Source organism: Lissotriton vulgaris, chromosome 8 (assembly GCF_964263255.1).
Source record: "Lissotriton vulgaris chromosome 8, aLisVul1.2, whole genome shotgun sequence".
NCBI lineage: Eukaryota > Metazoa > Chordata > Amphibia > Caudata > Salamandridae > Lissotriton > Lissotriton vulgaris.
Window position 1 is genome coordinate 1054637714 of NC_141696.1, and position 18656 is coordinate 1054656369.

Consider the following 18656-nt stretch of genomic DNA (forward strand, 5'->3'; position numbering starts at 1 on the left):
TGGCATCTTTCTTACCTCTTTCTGCACCACTATTACCTATTCCTATAACTCTCTTGCATCTGTCTGCACCTCTCTCATCTCTTTCTGCACCTCTGTTTTTTCTGCACCTCTCTTGCCTCTTTCTGCACCTCCCTTGCCTCTTTCTGCGGTGCTGTCGCCTATTTATGAACCTCTCTTGCCTCTATCTGCACTTCTCTTGATCATTTCTGCAGTTCACTCTCTTCTTAGTGGAGAAGTGTGGCTCACTGGTTAGAGCAGGCAGACCCTGAAGCAGAGGTCAGACCAGGGACCAGGGTTCAATTCCCGACGCGGCAGGGTCTTGAGCTCAAATGTCCACGGACTCGATAATTCTAGCTTCGGTGCCTGACCTAATCATGGGTTCACACTCTGCAACTCTGGGCATTAAGCTTGCTTAATCTCCACAATGGCCCCCTGCGGCGGGATGCCTGGCTTTCACCTTGGGGATGCCCTGTAGGGGCTATTTCACAGGGAAAAGCCAGGACGCGTTCCCAAAGCAAGCGCTTAGAGACCCCTGGGTGATAAGCGCTATATAAATCCAATATACAATACAATTCTTGCTGCACCACTCTTGCCTATTTATGCACTTCTCTTCCCTATTTCTGCACCTCTGTTGCCTCTTTATGCACCTCCCTTGCCTCTGTCTGCACTTCTCTTGCTTCTTTCTGCAGCTCTCTCTCTTCTTTCTGCACCTCTCTTGCTTCTTTCTATACCTCTCTTGCTTCTTTGTGCACCTCTCTTCTTTCTGCACCTCTGTTGCCTCAATATGCACCTCTCTTGCCTCGGTCTGCACTTGGCTTGCTTCATTCTGCAGCTCACTCTCTTCTTTCTGCAACTCTCTTGCCTCTTTCTGCACCTCTATTGTCTCTTTCTGCAGCTTACTCTTTTCTTTCTGTACCTCTCTTACCTCTTTCTGCACCAATCTTGCCTCTTTCTGCGGTGATGTCGCCTCTTTATGAACATCTCTTGCCTCTATCTGCACTTCTCTTGATTATTTCTGCAGTTCACTCTCTTCTTGCTGCACCTCTGTTGCCTCATTATGTACCTCTCTTGCCTTGGTCTGCACTTGTCTTGCTTCATTCTGCAGCTCACTCTCTTCTATCTGTACCTCTCTTGCCTCTTTTGCATCTCTCTTGCCTCTTTCTGCACCTCTTTTCTTTCTTCACCTGTCTTGCCTCCTGCTGCAGCTCTGTTGCCTCTTTATGAACCTCTCTTGCCTCTGTCTACACTTCTCTTCATTCTTTCTGTAGTTCACTCTCTTCTTTCTGCTCCTCTCCTGCCTCTTTCTACACCTCTCTTTTCTCTTTCTGCACATCTCTTCCCTCATTCTCCAGCTCATATTCTTTTATCTGTACCTCTCTTGCCTCTTAGGCACCTCTCTTGCCTCTGTCTGTACCTCTCTTGCCTCTTTCTGCACCTCTCTTCTTTCTGCACTTCTCTTGCCTCTGTCTACAATTCTCTTCAATCTTTCTACAGCTCACTGTCTTCTTTCTGCACCCCTCTTGCCTCTTTATGCATCTATCTTCTCTATTTCTGCACCTCTGTTGCCTATTTCGACACCTCTGTTGCCTATTTCTGTATCTCTCTTGCCTCTTTCTGCACCTCTCTTGCCTCTTTCTGCAGCTTACTCTCTTCTTTCTGCACCTCTCCTCCCTCATTCTGCAGCTCACTCTCTTCTATCTCTACCTCTCTTGCCTCTTTTGCATCTCTCTTGCCTCTTTCTGCACCTCTCTTGCCTCTTTCTGCACATATCTTGCCTCTTTCTGCACCACTCTTGCCTCTTCCTATACCTCTTGTGCCTCTTTCTGCAGCTCTGTTCTTTCTGCACCTCGCTTTCCTCTTTCTGCAGCTTTGTCACCTCTTTATGAACATCTTTCTGTACTTCTCTTGATTATATCTGCAGTTCACTCTCTTCTTCCTGAACCTCTCTTTTTTCTCTTCCTGCAGCTCACTCTCTTCTTTCTGCACCTCTCTTCTGTCATTCTGCAGCACACTCTCTTTTATCTGTACCTCTCTTGCCTCTTTTGTACCTCTCTTGCCTCTTTCTGCACCTCTCTTGCCTCTTTCTGCATATTTCTTGCCTCTTTCTAAACCACTCTTGTCTCTTTCTGCACCTCTCTTGCCTCCGTCTGTACTTCTCTTGATAATTTCTGCAGTTCACTCTCTTCTTTCTGTACCTCTCTTTTTCCTCTTCCTGCAGCCCACTCTCTTCTTTCTGCACCTCTCTTCTCTTATTCTGCAGCACACTCTCTTTTATCTGTACTTCTCATGCCTCTTTTGTACCTCTCTGTCCTCTTCCTGCACCTCTCATGCCTCTTACTGCATATCTCTTGCCTCTTTCTGCACCTCTCTTCTTTCTGCACCTCTCTTACCTCTTTCTGCACCTATGTTGCCTCTTTATGCACCTCTCTTGCCTCTGTCTGCACTTCTCTTCATTTTCTCTGCAGTTCACTCTCTTCTTTCTGTACCCCGCTTGCCTCTTTTTACACCTCTCTTCCATCTTTCTACAGCTCACTGTCTTCTTTCTGCACCCCTCTTGCCTCTTTATGCATCTCTCTTTTCTATTTCTGCACCTCTGTTGTCGATTTCTGCACCTCTGTTGTCTATTTCTGCACCTCTGTTGCCTCTTTATGCACCTCTGTTGCCTCTGTCTGTACTTCTCTTGCTTCCTTCTGCAGCTCTCTCTCTCTTCTTTCTGCACCCCTCTTGCCAATTTCTGTACCTTTCTTCTTCTGCACCTCTCTTGCCTCTTTCTGCATCTCTGTTGCCTAGTTATGTACCTCTCTTGCCTTTGTCTGCACTTCTCTTGCTTCGTTCTACAGCTCACTCTTGTCTTTCTGTACCTCTCTTGCCTCTTTCTGTACCTCTTTTGCCTCTTTCTGTAGCTTACTCTCTTCTTTCTGCACCTCTCTTACCTCTTTCTGGTCCTCTCTCCCCTCATTCTGCAGCTCACTGTCTTCTATCTGTACCTCTCTTGCCTCTTTTGCATCTCTCCTGCCTCTTACTGAACCTCTCTTGCCTCTTTCTGCACATGTCTTGCTTCTTTCTGTACCTCTCTTGCTTCTTCCTATACCTCTCTTGCCTTTTTATAGAACTCTGTTCTTTCTGCACCTCTCTTCCCTCTTTCTGCAGCTCTGTTCTTTCTGCACCTCTCTTGCCTCTTTCTACAGCTCTGTTCTTTCTGTACCTCTCTTGCCTTTTTCTGCAGCTCTGTCGCCTCTTTATTAACCTCTCTTGCCTCTGTCTGCACTTCTCTTGATTATTTCTGCAGTTCACACTCTTCTTTCTGCACCTCTCTTGCCTATTTCTGCACCTCTCTTTTTCCTCTTCCTGCAGCTCACTCTCTTCTTTCTGCACCTCTCTTCCCTCATTCTGTAACTGACTCTCTTTTATCTGTACCTCTTATGCCTCTTCTGTACCTCTCTTGCCTCTTCCTGTACCTCTCATGCCTCTTTCTGCATATCTATTGTCTCTTTCTGTACCTCTCTTCTTTCTGTACCTCTCTTACCTCTTTCTGCACATATGGTGCCTCTTTATGCACCTCTCTTGCCTCTGTCTGCACCCATGTTGCCTCTTTGTGCTCCTCTCTTGCCTCTTGCCTCTGTCCGCAGTTCTCTTCATTCTTTCTGCAGACCACTCTCTTCTTTCTGCACCTATCTTGCCTCTTTCTACACCTCTCTTCCCTCTTTCTACAGTTCACTGTCTTCCTTCTGCACCCCTCTTGTCTCTTTATGCATCTCTCTTGCCCCTTCTGTACCTTTCTTGACTCTTTCTCCACCTCTCTTGCCTCTTTCTTCACCTCTTGCCTCTATCTGTACCTCTCTTGGCTTTCTATCCACTCTCACTTCTTTCTGCACCTCTCTTGCCTCCTTCTGCACTTCTCTTGCCTCTTTCTGCACCTATCTTGCCTCTTTCTGTACCTCACTCCCTACTTGCTGCACCTCTCTTGCTTCTTTCTGCATCTCTCTTGCTTCCGTCTGCGCTTTTCTTGCTTCTTTCTGCACCTTCCTTACCTTTTCTTCATTGTTCTGGCCTCTTTCTGTACCTTTCTTCCTCTATCTGGACCTCTCCTGTCTCTTTCTGCACCTCTCTTACCTCTTTCTGTACCTCACTTGCCTCTTTCCCTGCCTCTCTTCCTCTTTCTGTACCTCACTTTCTTCTTTTTGCAACTCTCTTGCTTCTTTCTGTGCCTCTCTTGCTTCTTTCTGTACTTCTCTTGCTTATTTCTGCACCTCTCTTGCCTCTTTCATCACTTCTCCTGCTTCTTTCGGGTCCAGGTTCAGCACTCTCTCCAGCACTCCCCCCAGCATCTCTGCATGTTGCGGCATCGTCAGAACCCTCCCTTCATCTGGGTTTGCACCGTAGACACACAGGCAAACCAGCCTCCAGCTCTGCCTGTGGTCCCACTTACTCCCTGGTCTCTGGTTCCGGTTTTCTCACTGTCCACGTCCTGTTTTGCGGAATTTAATTTCATTTGGGTAATTGTATTTATTTTATTTGCATTCCTGTACCTGCAAGGTTTATTTCTCTGTTCTCTCGCCTTCCTGCCGCTGCTGCCCCTGAGGCCCCTCTCCCTACAAAGCCCCACCTCGAGTCCCGCCTCCCTCCCCTACTTAATGGTGGCTGCTGCGCGGGTGCCGCTGGCGCACCAAATGCACTTCTAAGGCAGGCCTGTCTGCGCCTGTCCGTGACCTGTCCGCGGCCAGTGACAGGAACCATGGATCTCCGGAACCCCTCAGATACATCTCCACCACCTTCCACTCACTCAGCTCCGAAACACTCAACAGCTTCCCCAGAGCCACACCAAATACCACCAAAGGACAGTTTTCCTGCAAACACTGCCAACGATCCTTCACCATCGACTGCGTAGCCAAAACCACCAAAAACCCGCTGGACGCCTGTACCATGGGAGCCTTACTTGCATCCTCCTCAACGTGCACTCCCTACACAGACAGGCCACAGAGATCTGGGACCTGCTTGACACCCTCTCGCTCGACGTCGCCTTCTTCACCAAACCTGGACCAACACCACCACCGACCCCGACATCACCACTGCTATGCCCGATGGATATAAGATCCAGAGAAGGGACCACCTCCACCCCCCAGGAGGAGGACTCGCCATCGCCCACAAGACCTCCATTCGACTCTCCACCTCCAACAAGAGCGACCCCCACTCCAACACCAAACACCTTTGCTTCCAGATCCAGACCAACCCTAGGACCACACTACAAGCCACCCCCGCCTACAGACCCCTGGACCATGCACCAAGTCCGCAACCTTCATTGCCAACCTCGTCACACCCACGTCATCACTTCAACGGTCTAAATTCTACTCAGAGACCTCAATTTCCACCTCAAAAACCGCAGCGCCCCTAAATTCATCACCCTCCTCGACAACTTTTCCAACCTTGGACTTAAGCAGCTTGTCACCACCCCAATGCACAGAGCCAGACACACCCTCGACCCCATCTTCACAGGAGGGACCAACATCCATTTCAGCAACACCTCGCAGCCCCCCTGGATTGACCACGCTGTGTACACTTCATCTTCAATACATCCAACAAACTCAAACCCCCACATGCCGGCCCCAAAGGAACTGGGGCAAGATCACAGAGGAGCACCTTAACGCCACCCTCCTTCTAGACCCACCCGGTGCCACGACTGATGCCGCCTCCACAGCCAAAGAACTTTACCGTTTAATCTCCAGCTGCACCAACAAGCTCGCAACCCTCCTCCACCCCGGCAAGCAACGCCCCCTGAAAGCAGCTTAGTACATCACCGATCTCCAAGCAGCCAGATGATCCTGCAGACACCTCGAAAAAACCTGGCGAAACCGGAAAACCACAGAACACCTGAACAGCTACCGGAATGCCCTTAAGGAATACCACAAGCGTTTAAGAGAAATCAAGCAGACTTTTAACAGGAACAAAATCCACACCAGCGCAACCAATGCTAAAGAACTCTTCAACCATCATACAGCAATTCACCAAACCCACCAGCGAAGCCACAGACATCACAATGTTCCAGGAACTCTGTAACAAACTCATCTCCTACTTCCATCTAAAAATCAAGGCCCTCTACGACAACTTTAGCGAACAGACACAGGACACCACCCCATGCTCTACCACCACTGGCATAAAGCCGATCATCACCTCCTGGAATCCTGCCACTGTCCAGCACACCACTGTGACCATGAAGAACACCCACTCAGGAGCCCCCACGGACCACTGCCCACTGTACATCTACCACAGGGCCACCTCCATCATCGCACTCGAACTCGGACACAATCTTCAATGCCTCTTTCGAATCCACCATCTTCCCCGATGACTGGGAGCAGGTGGAGGTCAAACCTCTCCTTAAGAAGCCCATGGGCGACCCGACAGACCTGAAAAACTACTGGCTCATCTCTCTCCTCCCCTTCGCTGCCAAAATCACTGAGAGACTCATAAACACTGAGCTGACCACCTTCATCAAAGAAAACTCCATCCAAGATGCCTCCCAGTCCGGATTCCATAGCAACCCCAGCACTGAGACGGCCCTCCTCACTGCCACCGACCACATCGGCATGCTACTAGACCAGGTGCACACTGCACCCCTCATCCTACTTGACCTCTCCACAGCCCTCAACACTGTCTCACATCACACCCTCACAGCCAGATTACATGATGCAGGGATACAAGGAACCTCACTCTCCTGGATGCTATCCTTTATATCTGGCAGAACCCAGAGGATCAGACTCCCTCCTTTCCTCTCTGAACCCACTCAGACAACTGCAAACTTCACCAAGTATCAACGCTCAGTCCGCGCTCTTCAACATCTACATGGCCCCCCTCGCCGCCATCATCAGACAACATGGTCTCAGCATAGTATCTTTCGCCAATGACACTCAGCTCATCCTCTTCCTCACGAAGAACCCTGAAGACACCAGACTCTGTTTCCAAGAAGGAATGAGAGACGTAGCCACCTGGATGAAAGCAGCTGCCTGAAGCTCAACTCGGAAAAGACTGAGGTCCTCATCCTCGGACCTTCCACCTCCACCTGGGATGTCACCTGTTGGCCCTCTCCCCTCGGGAGTCTGCCTATCCCTAAAGACCACGCACTGAGCCTCAGCATCATCCTCTCTCACCAAATTCCACTAGATCAACTCCATCGCCTCCACCAGTTTCAACTGCCTCTGGATCCTCCACAAGACCTTCAAATGGATACCCCCAGAATGCAGAAAAACTGTCACCCACGTACTCATAACCAGCAGATTGGACTATGGCAACGCCCTCTATGCCCAATCAACAGAACCCTCCTACACAGGCTACAGACCATCCAGAACGGAATCAGCCAGACTCGTCCTCGGAACGCCACAGCACAAACAGATGACCCAACACCTATGCAACCTTTACAGGCTCCCCTTCAAGAAGAGCGTGACCTTCAAACTGCTCACCCATGCCTACAAATCCCTCTACAACATCGAACCCAAATACCTCAGCGAGAGAGTCTCCTTCCACTTATCCAAGAGAGACTTTCACTCCGCAGACCTCACAGAGACCCACGTATCCCCAAGTCCAGAGCAGGAGGAAGAACTTTCTCCTACATCGCAGGGAGAGCCTGGGACGAGCTCCCAGTGAACATCAGACGCTCCCCCACCCTCCATACTTCCAGAAAGAGCCTCAAGACCTAGCTCTTAGACTGAACCGGAGCTGCTCTCCAGCACCTCGAGACACTCGCAGGTGATTATGCTCTTTATAATCCCCCTGATTGATTGAGTTGATTTATTTCTTCCTCTTTTTGCACCTCTCTTGCTTATACTGCACTTTTCTTGCATTTCCTGCACTTCTCTAGCTTCTTTCTGCACCTTTCTTTCTTTTTCTGCACATGTCTTACCTATATAGGAGTAGTTAGAAATTAGCATTTAAAAAACCTTAAAAATTCACTGAAAAAAACCACAGGTTCCAGTAATGTTATAGTTAGAAATTAGCATTTAAAAAACCTTAGAAATTCACAGAAAAAAACACAGGTTTCAGGGATGTTATAGATATAAATTAGCATTTCAAAAACCTTTAAAATTCACTGAAAAAAACATAGGTTTTAGAGGCGTTATAGTTGGAAAATAGCATTTACAAAACCTTTGAAATTCAACTGAAAAAACATATGTTTCAAGGACGTTATAGTTAGAAATTATCATTTAAAAAACAACTGAAATTCACTGAAAATACCATAGGTTTCAGGGACATTATACTTAGAAATTAGCCTTTAAGAAACCATAGAAATTCACTAGAAAAAAAAGTAGGTTTCAGGGACTTAATAGTTAGAAATTAACATTTAAAAAACCTTTGAAATTCACTGCAAAAAACATAGGTATCAGGGACGTTATAGTTAGAAATGATCATTTATAAAACCTTTGAAATTCACTGAAAAAAACTTTGGGTTTCAAGGACGTTATAGTTAGTTGAAAATTTCACTAGTACAAAACCAGAGAAATTTGCACGTTATATAGTTAGTTGAGCTAACTATAATTCGCGCCCCGCAATGTACTGTTGATGACCTCACATATTACATCATTCATGAAATGGCCAGTGACATCAGTGATTACATCACTGATGAAATCTCAAATGACATCACTGATGACATCATCCACGTGATAATCTGATGCACCTCCTCACACCATAATATAACCTTTGATACACCGACTCTAAAATGCATATATCTGAGGGCAGAGGAGGGTTTCCGAGCACAAGCTTCATTCTTATTGGCTGCCAACACTCCAAACCAGGAAATTTTGGCAGACATCTTGTGTCAGAGTTCTTGTTGGAGGTGAGCTCTGTGTCAGTAGTATCAGACTCCCTATTTGTGCACTAAATGTTTATTGTCTACTGGCAGTACTCATCTTGGAAATGGCATGGTTAGGAACCTATCCATGGTAACCACAGGCTCTGAATCTGGAGATCATGATGCCTTGTTCGATGTTATGTGCTTCATCAGTACTGCAATTCCTTCTTGCCCCCAGTAGCTCCCCATATGGAATACTCCATTTGGGAAAGCCAGGGTGGCTGCTGAGGGCATGGAGGAGGCTGTTGACTGCCATCTCTTTGTGAAACAGGGTGGGTTGTAGCCTGCTTTGACAGATTTCAATCCTGACATCGAGAAACTTAACACACGCCCTGCTCATATTGTGTGTAAGTGTTATGTTGTATGGGTTCCTCAATGAATGCCTTGCTTCCTGCTAATTTTTCCTTCATACAACAAACAAATCATCGATATAGAGCAACCACAGCACTCATTTCTGAAAATCAAGGCAAAAAATGGCATATGTGCGCATTTATTCCTTCCATAGGCACAGGAACAGTTTGGCAAAGATACGGGAGAAGCACATGCCCATGGCTGTACCCAGTACTTGCTTGTAAAGATCTCCATCAAACATGAAGATGTAGTTATGGAGACATATATTCATCATCTCCACTAGCACGTTTGTGTGTTCAAGATAACCTATGTTTATTTTTCAGGAAATGTGAAAATGCCTTAATCCATTGATCATGCTCTATTTTAGTGTACAAAAGAGTTCACAGCAAGAGTGATGAGCACATAGTTCTGATCCCAGGTGGTCCCCTCCAATTTTCTGAGAAAGTCCTTTGTGCCTTTGACATGTTATGTTAAGAGCACTTTTATAGCGCTCGGCTGCCCCAGCCAAGGGGCGTCCCGGCGCTTCCAAGAATAACAAACACAACACAGCGCCTACGGAAAAAGATGCACTACAAGAAGGCTAGACTAAATGAGAGGAAAGATGGGTTTTAATAGCCCTCCTGAACTTCAGGAGCTCATCCATTTCACGGATATGGGGCGGAAGGGAGTCCCACAATTTTGCGGCCAGTACCCTAAAGGACCGACCGCCGGCTCTACATAGCCTGAACCGAGGGACAGTTAACAAATTCTGTCCCAAAGATCTCAAGTTTCGGGCAGGGACATAGGGCGCCAAGAGATTACGAAGATTCTGGGGGGAGGCCAGCTTGAGGATCTTCAAAGAGAGGCACAAGGTCTTAAAGTGGATCCTCTGTGCCACCGGCAACCAGTGTAGCGAACGGATGGTACTATCCGCAGAGCAGAATCCAAGTAAGCCCACTAGGGCTTACTTAGTGATCTCTGCCTGATTGGCTCCCAATAGGAGCGAGCTGGCATAATCAAGCCGAGATAAAACAGAGGCCTGTATAACCAGCTGCCTGGTGGAAGGATCAAAGAACCTCAGAATAGGTCTTAACCCTCGCAAAATGCCAAAGCAGGTGGCCGCCACTTTTTTAGTGTGTCCAGAAAAGCTAAGAGCAGGATCCAACAATCCCCCCAGGTTTTTTAGCTCCAGGACAGGAATGGGGGTCACACCCAGCTCAGAGGGCCACCATATGTCACCCCAAAGGTCAGCCCGCTTGCCCACAACCATGACCTCAGTTTTTTTGGTGTTTAACTGGAGACAGTTGGTATTCATCCAGCTGGCCACTGCAGAGAGTCCATTCCGGAATCTAGGGGCATCAAGGTCAGAGTCACCACTTAGGACGACCGCCAGCTGAGTGTCGTCAGCATACGAGACCATAGTAATGCCCCATTGCTTGACGACACCCGCCAGCGGCCTCACATAAAGGTTAAATAATGTGGGACTCAACAACGAGCCTTGTGGCACACCCAGCTGCAACGGATGGGACTTGGACTCAAATGGTGGAGTGACCACTTTAAAGGTCCGGTCAGGGAGAAAAGATCTGAACCAGTCAAGTGCAGTGCCTGACACACCTGCCTCGCCAAGACGTTGAAGTAAAATCCTGTGTGAGACCGTGTCAAACGCGGCACTGAGATCCAGCAGGATCAGCGCCGCGGTCTGACCCGAATTAAGCACGGACCGAAGGTGTTCTGTCATAGAGAGCAGTGCGGTCTCAGTGCTGTGACCAGCACGGAAACCGTTCTGGAATGGATCCAGAATACCTGCCCTGAGATGTTCAGACAGCACCCCATTTACAAAGGCCTCAGTGATTTTGAAATGGGAGTGAAATGGGAGAGAGGTAACATATTCCTTCAAAAAATGGTCAACGTGCTTGGAAATGTTTCCAAATACACTACTCTGAGAGGATATAATGGGTCTACCTGGTGAAACCAAGGGATTCTTATGTACTTTCGGAATATGATACAGAATGGGTAGCATGGGATAGTCCTTTTTCAGGAAGCAGTATTCTTCCCATGTGATAATGTCTTGTTTGTTGCCATTCTGTTAGTTTCTTCCATGTGGTCATAATTCTCTCATTGTCGATGATGGTGTTACATTTACAGTAAAATCTATAATCATTAAGTTGTCTTCATGCCTTTGGAGTATACATTTGTCTGCTCATGAGCACGATATTGCTGCCATTGTCGGCAGGTCATTATCACATCTCTATGTAATGCATCTCCACGTGTCAGTCTGTGTGTGATCAAGATAGTTTTACTGTCAAAACGCATAACGACTGGTTATTAAATCTGCGCTAAGCAACTTCTCCTGAGTGTGCTCTTCATTGGACTTCATTGTGTGGTACTATGTCTAGTTTTGTTCCACCGGCTTAGCACACCACTTGACTATGGGCCAAGAATACCAGCAGGAACTCGTTTTGGACTTTTATATATATTACCTACTGGCGGTCGCCAGTAGGTAGTTATAGTTAGGATTGAGTTTCCATAGGAAGAGCATTTTTTGTTTTGCTTATAACTTTGGCATCGTTTGATGAAACTTCATTACATTTTCAAAACAAATTATTTGTTCATATCGGCTCCTATGGTGAAAGTTTGGGGGTGATTTGTAAAGGGGGGACGAGATAAAAGGGGGGTCCCAAAACGTCTTTTCTCCATGTTAATTTCCAAATTTCCATAGGAAACTTTAGACAAGGCTACAGGTCGAACAGGTAAACAGAATTGCCCCAAATTTGCAGGGAGTAGGGTTTTGGTCTAGAAAGCATGCTTTTGTTTATTCGGTGTAAATCCATTCAGTAGTTTTTGAGAAATATTGAAATTTACAGATATCGATATTTGGGAATTCTGCCATCTGATTGGCTGAGGCGTTACAAGCACAAGGTTGCTGCTTTTTTGCTGCAAACAGTTGCAACTAGGAAGTGTTCGCTGCCATTTTGTGATTCCATTGAAGCAAGTAAGGGGAAAAAAAGGGCGAAAAAAATTGGAAAGGAGGGTAGAAGCACTGTAACCTCTGTGGGGGAGTGCGAAGCGAAGTAGTCACTGTTACCGGTCTGAAAGTGCAGTGTTGCTCAGAGTGACATGGTGATGAAATATGGTGCTACACTCGGATATGAAACCGAGAACCTAAACCGTGAGGTCATTGCTGTAAAGTGATGTGGTCTGGTCTTTGTAGCATTCGTGTGCAAGTAGTGTTAGTAGGTGTTGATACCATACAGGCAGTGGGAAGAGAACTACTGATCGCTACTGTGTGTTTATATAATACCGGAAGTGGGAAGTGAAGCACTCACGCCTATTGGTGTGAAGACTTGGGGATAAAACCAAGGTAATTGCACTAAAGGGATGGGCTCTGGGGGCTGTAGTATACGTGTGCAAGTAGTGTTAGTAGGCTTTTATACAATACAGGGAGTAGGAAGCAAACTACTGACCGCTACTGCGTGTTTATACTATGCCGGGAGTAGGAAGCGAAGAACTTACGCATACCGGTGTGAAGAGTCGGGGCTCAAACCAAGCTGATTTGTATAAATTGATGGGCTCTGGGTGCTGTAGGATACTAGCTGCTGGAGTATAAGTGTGTAAGTAGTGTTAGTATATGTTTATAGTATATAGGGAGTGGGAAGCAAACTACTCACCCGTACTGGTGTGAAGACTCGGGGATTAAACTGTGAGCTAAATTGTGAGCTCATTGCTGTAAAGTGATGTGCTCTGGGTGCTGTAGCATACCTGTGGAAGTGGTGTTAGCTTGCATTTATACAATAGAGGGAGTGGGAAGCGAACTACTCACCCCTACTGATGTCAAGACTCGTGGATAAAACCATGAGCTCATTGCTGTAAAGGCATGTGCTCTGTGTAGTATTCCAATGTAAGTCATAGTAGAATGTTAGTATGTAATTCTACTAGAATCTAAGGGGCAGATTTATGAAGGACTTGTGCCGCCGGTGCGTCACTTTTTCCCATGTTAAAAATGACGCACCGGCGGCGCAAGGCCTTCATGAATCTGCCCCTAAGTATGTAATGTTAGAATGTAGGGCTGTCATGAGGGGAACCATGCCGAGTTTGTACACGGTGCTGAAGAAGATGGTTGCCTTGCTGTCTGCTCCTGTTGGTGGCTGTTTTAGGTGTCTTGTTTTCAGGTAATAAATCTACTTATTGAATCCACTGATGTCTGCCTCTTCACTACATAAATTTGGCGACGAGTAGGAGAAGGTAAAAAGAGGGCAGCACTCACCAATATTTAAAAATGTGCTTGTGTTGTGCTGAAGACCCATTTTCTTCGTGTAGCTGTTTCTACTCATGCCACGGTCATCCGCTCACTGAACTATGTCATCCGACTTCTGGTAGGATATATATTTTTAGATTTTGCGCTTCTCCTACTTCGTCACTACATTCTGGTCGCTGTACTACGAATGTGTAAGTAGTGTTAATATGCGTTTATACTACCAAATTCGTCATGGTCCTAGGAAGGGCGACCTCTCAGGCGCAGCTCATAAATGTCCCGGGGTGTGCATTCGTGGGACATTTGTGTTTGCTATTAGAGGGCGGATGCATGGCTTCCATCCTGTGATAGCAAATCCTTGTGTGACTACTTGAAGCTTTAATAGAGGGGATGCGGATGGTAAAAATGGAGAGCAAAAAAAAATGTGGGTCTCACCAGTCCATTTAAATGAGGTCCCTGGTGGGTAATGTTCTGTGGCCAATTCAATTATTATATTGTGGGGTCTCTGTAGGACTGGGGATCTTATTGTCACATGCAAATTAGGTGCAGAAGGGCACAGAGACGTTTTGCAGCCTAGGGGACCGCCACCTTCCTGGGTATTGTTTACTAATTGTTCGGGGGGTTCGAGGCCAACTGAAGTCCGGGGATCGCCACACTCCGTGGCGGTACTTAAAGATACAGGGTGGGGCTCAGCAGTCCCTGAAGCCTCGGTGGGCCTTGGCAGGGCCTTATTGGTTCTATAATCACACGGGCAGTACTCATGGTGTTATAAAGTGATACACTCATAGAACTCTTGCAGTTGTAGAGTTACCAAGGCTTTATTTGTGTAATAGTTAGTTAGATTATGTTTAGTAGGTGCACTGTAATGTTACAAAGATTTGCCCTCATAATCTCCTATAAACAGATGATTTTCACAATAAACTATAGACAAGTGTTGTCAGAAAAAGAAAACCTATACACTCAGGGCCAGATGTAGGAGGCCATTTACCGACCGGTAACGGCCGATTTCGGCGTTACCGACCGGTAAATGGGTATTTGTAATGTAGGGGCCCTATTTTACCGATTCGGTAAATTTACAGAATCAGTATTTTTACCGATTTGGTAACTTTCTGATGTAGGTGGGACTCTTTTGAGTCCCAAAGGCCTTACAGATTCGGTATTTTACCACCCAATCCAATTGGGTGGTAAAATACTGAATCCAGGTGTGCATGCACATGTGTGCATGCACACCTGTGCCATGTGACAGACAGACATGCCCTTAGGGTATGTCTGTGTGCCACATGGCACACATGCCTATATTTGGGGTGCTAGAGGGTGTCAAAGTGACACCCCCTGCACCCTTGCAGGATTCGGTATTTACCGAATCGGTAAATACAGATTCGGTAATGCCCATTGATTCCTATGGGCTGCAAGGCCCATAGGAATCAATGGGCATTACCGAATCGGTATTTACCGATTCGGTAAATACCGATTTTTTACAGATTCGGTAATTCAATTACCGAATTTACCTACATCTCCCTCCTTCAATTTTACCGATTCATAAATACCGAATCTGTAAAATTAGGTATTTATGAGTCAGTAAAATATACTAACTTACATCTGGCCCTCAGTTATTTATTTAAAAAAAATGTAAGTTTTATTAAAACAAATAAACAAATAAATAGAATCATGAGTTTAATAGAACAAACAGTATAATATAAAAAACATGGGTGGGGCTCCAGTGGAAGCAGCATAGAAAACCTGCAAGACAACAATGAAACATAAGTATGTGTGCTATGTGGAACATACCAAAATACCAAAGTAGCAGCTGGGGTGACTTCATGCGTATATGATGTTACGTGGGACGCGGTGCCACAAACTCGTCAGATACGAAATGCGCATCATTTACGAGTTTAGCAATATGGCAGATAGGATTCGCGTGGTGATGGAGCTTGATATGCTACCAATATGGGAGTGCAGTTTTCTCCCCCCCCCCCAAAAATGTACTTTTTTGGGGGAAGCTATAAAACATTATATAATTTTTAAAGTAAAAAAAAAGAAGTATAATAGAGTTCTAAAATATTTTTAACAATATTAGAAAAAATATAGATTTAAAAAAAATAAAGATATGAAATTAACATTTAAAAAACCTTTGAAATTCACTGAAAAAAACATAGGCTTTATAGACGTTATAGTTAGGAATTAGCATTTAAAAAACCTTAGAAATTCACTGAAAAAAACATAGGTTTTCAGGGATATTATAGTTAGTTGAACATTTGTCTCATATAAAACCAAAGAAATTCGCCTGCCATGGTTAGTTGAACTAACTATACTTGCGCGCCCGCAATGCACTGCTGATGATGTCACATATTACATCACTCCTGACATGGTCAGTTACATCACTGAAGACATCACTGATGACATCACAAATGACATCACGCATGACATCATCCACATGACAATCTGATGCACACACTGATGCTCTAATATAAACTTTGATATACCCATTCTAAAATGCTGACTACTATTTTTGAAACCATACACAGAAGAAAGCCATATACTATGTAGCACTCACTATTTCCTAGGTCTACACACACATTCAGTCACTTATAGATGTAGTTACTTATCAATACAGGACTATAATGTGCACTCATACATCTATACATGTTGTCACACTCTGACACTCATCCAAAGAGTTACTCACACACCTAGTCAGGAATGCAAAGAATCAATCACATACCCATTTACTCATGTATACAGTTATACACACCAACTTCGTTATTTTTAGACATACCACATCACTTATTTATACAGATACTAACACATATTTACTGTCTTATACAATCACTGATAGAAGCAGACACTTATTTATACACCCACTCTTCAAATGACTTAGTCGCTCTTAAACATATGTAGTTAATCACAGATATACCACTGAGATATTTGTTCACCCAGCAACACACCCATAGATACACTAACTCACCCATACAGCCCTTCCCAGATGCATTTTGTAATCCATATAACCACTAAATCAACCACTAAGACATCTATGCACAGACTCATACACCTACCCACCCACACAGACACTCAGGGACCCATTCAGATACTCAGACAATACATCAATAACCTATACAGACACTCATGTAGCTATTTAGCAACACATGCAGTTGCTTACACACCAATGGAGAGACTGATACAGACTTTCACACAGTTTAGTCACTAACCCAAGCATTCAGTAAGACATGTTCAATCACTCACTTATACAGTCAGTCACGCACCTACAAAATAATTCCTCTAGGCACTCGTAAATGCATTCATTCTTCAATACACCTTGGCGCATATATATATATGTATATGGCATGTGAACAAGGGCTTGTGAAGCCCGAAACGCGTAGTGCCCTCTTGCTACCGACTATAATGCAATAAAAGAACCTGTGAAGCGCATCCGTTGGTCCGTCTCCTCTGTTCCTGCGCCGATTTGACCTTAGGTCTGACTCGGAAGTGGTGTTTGGAGTCTTCGTGTATATATATATATATATATATATATATATATATATATATATATTACCTACTGGCGGTCGCCAGTAGGTATATATAGTTAGGATTTTTTTCCTATGGGACTTTTGAAAATTCTATGTCTAATAACTTTGGCGTTTGTGGACGGAATCGGCTGAAATTTCAGGAAAATTGCACATTTTGTTTCTGAGCAGCCCTTGAAAATTTGGGGGGGTTTCGTCAAGGGGGGGCCGAGAAAAAAGGAGGGTCCCAAAACGCGTTTTTCCCATGTTAATTTCCATAGGGCGTTTGGCCTCACTTTTAGCTCCAACGGCTGAATGGATTTGCACGAAACTTGGCAAAATTGTAGGGACTGTTAGCCTGATGTGCCTTTGCTGGGTCTCAATATATGTGCTCCAGTGGATTTTGAGAAATTAACGTTGTAAAAAATTTATATATCTGTGACAGCGTCCTGGATAGCGCACCAGTTCGCGTACCTTTCGCGTAACGGAGCTTTGCGAAGCGAAGCTGATTGGCTCTCCGGTGTCTGTCAACATTCTAAACAGTCCGTAGCGGCCGCCATTTTGTCTCTCGGTAGGATCGAGAGACAAGAGGAGGCCAAAACGAAGGGGGAAATAAAGGAAAGGGGGCAAGGTAGACCCCTTCTGACCGCCTAGGATTGATGAGGGGGATATTAAAGTGCCCCGCGGGGCAAAAAAAAAAAAAAATTGTGATTTTTCGCCGTAGAGGCACGTCCCGGTACGCGAACCGGGCAGCTAACTGGGCAGCTAACCGGCAGCGTAACGGGAGTCTGAGGAGAAGCTGATTGGCTGTCAACATTGTAAACAGTCCGGAGCGGCCGCCATCTTGTCTCTCGGTAGGATCGAGAGACAAGAGGTGGTGAAAAACGAAGGGGGAAATGAAGGAAAGGGGGCAAGGTAGACCCCTCCTGACCCCCTAGGATTGATGAGGGGGATATTAAGCAAAAGAAAAAAAAATTGCAATTTTTCGCGGTAGAGGCGCTTCCCGGTACGCCAACCGGGCAGCTAACCGGCAGCGTAACGGGAGTCCAACATCTTGTGTTTTTGGAGCGTCCGGTTTGCGTACCGGGTAGCGTTCCGGTAAGCGTAACAAGGGGAAAACCAAGAGAAACAGTAAAATAAAATTTAAAGGAATAGATTTCCACCAAACTTGGCAAAATTGTAGGGACTGTTTGTTTGATGTGCCTTTGCAAGGCCTCAAGATATGTGCACGTGTGGATTTTGTCTAATTAAGGTTAAAAAAAATATATATATCTGTAAGCGTGCTCTGGCGCGCTTATGTTACGAGTTTTGTTTGCGCTGCAGAGACGATACGTCACGTTTATGCGACGAGTCATGAGGCGTCTCACGTGGCTACGTGATACGTCACGTAATAAAGAATATATTTTACAGCTATAGATATTAGCTTTTAAAAAACCAATGAAATTCACTGAAAAAATCATAGGTTATAGACCATATATAGTTAGGAATTAGCATTTACAAAACCTTGAAAATTCACTGAAAAAACCATAGGTTATAGACCATATATAGTTAGGGATTAGCATTTACAAAACCTTATTTTACTCGCATAAAACCATTGAAATTCGCATATATAGTTAGTTGCGCTAACTATATATCGCGCACCCGCAATCCACTGCTGATGATGTCACATATTACATCATTCATGACATGGTCAGTGACATCACTGATGACATCACTGATGACATCTCAAATGACATCACTG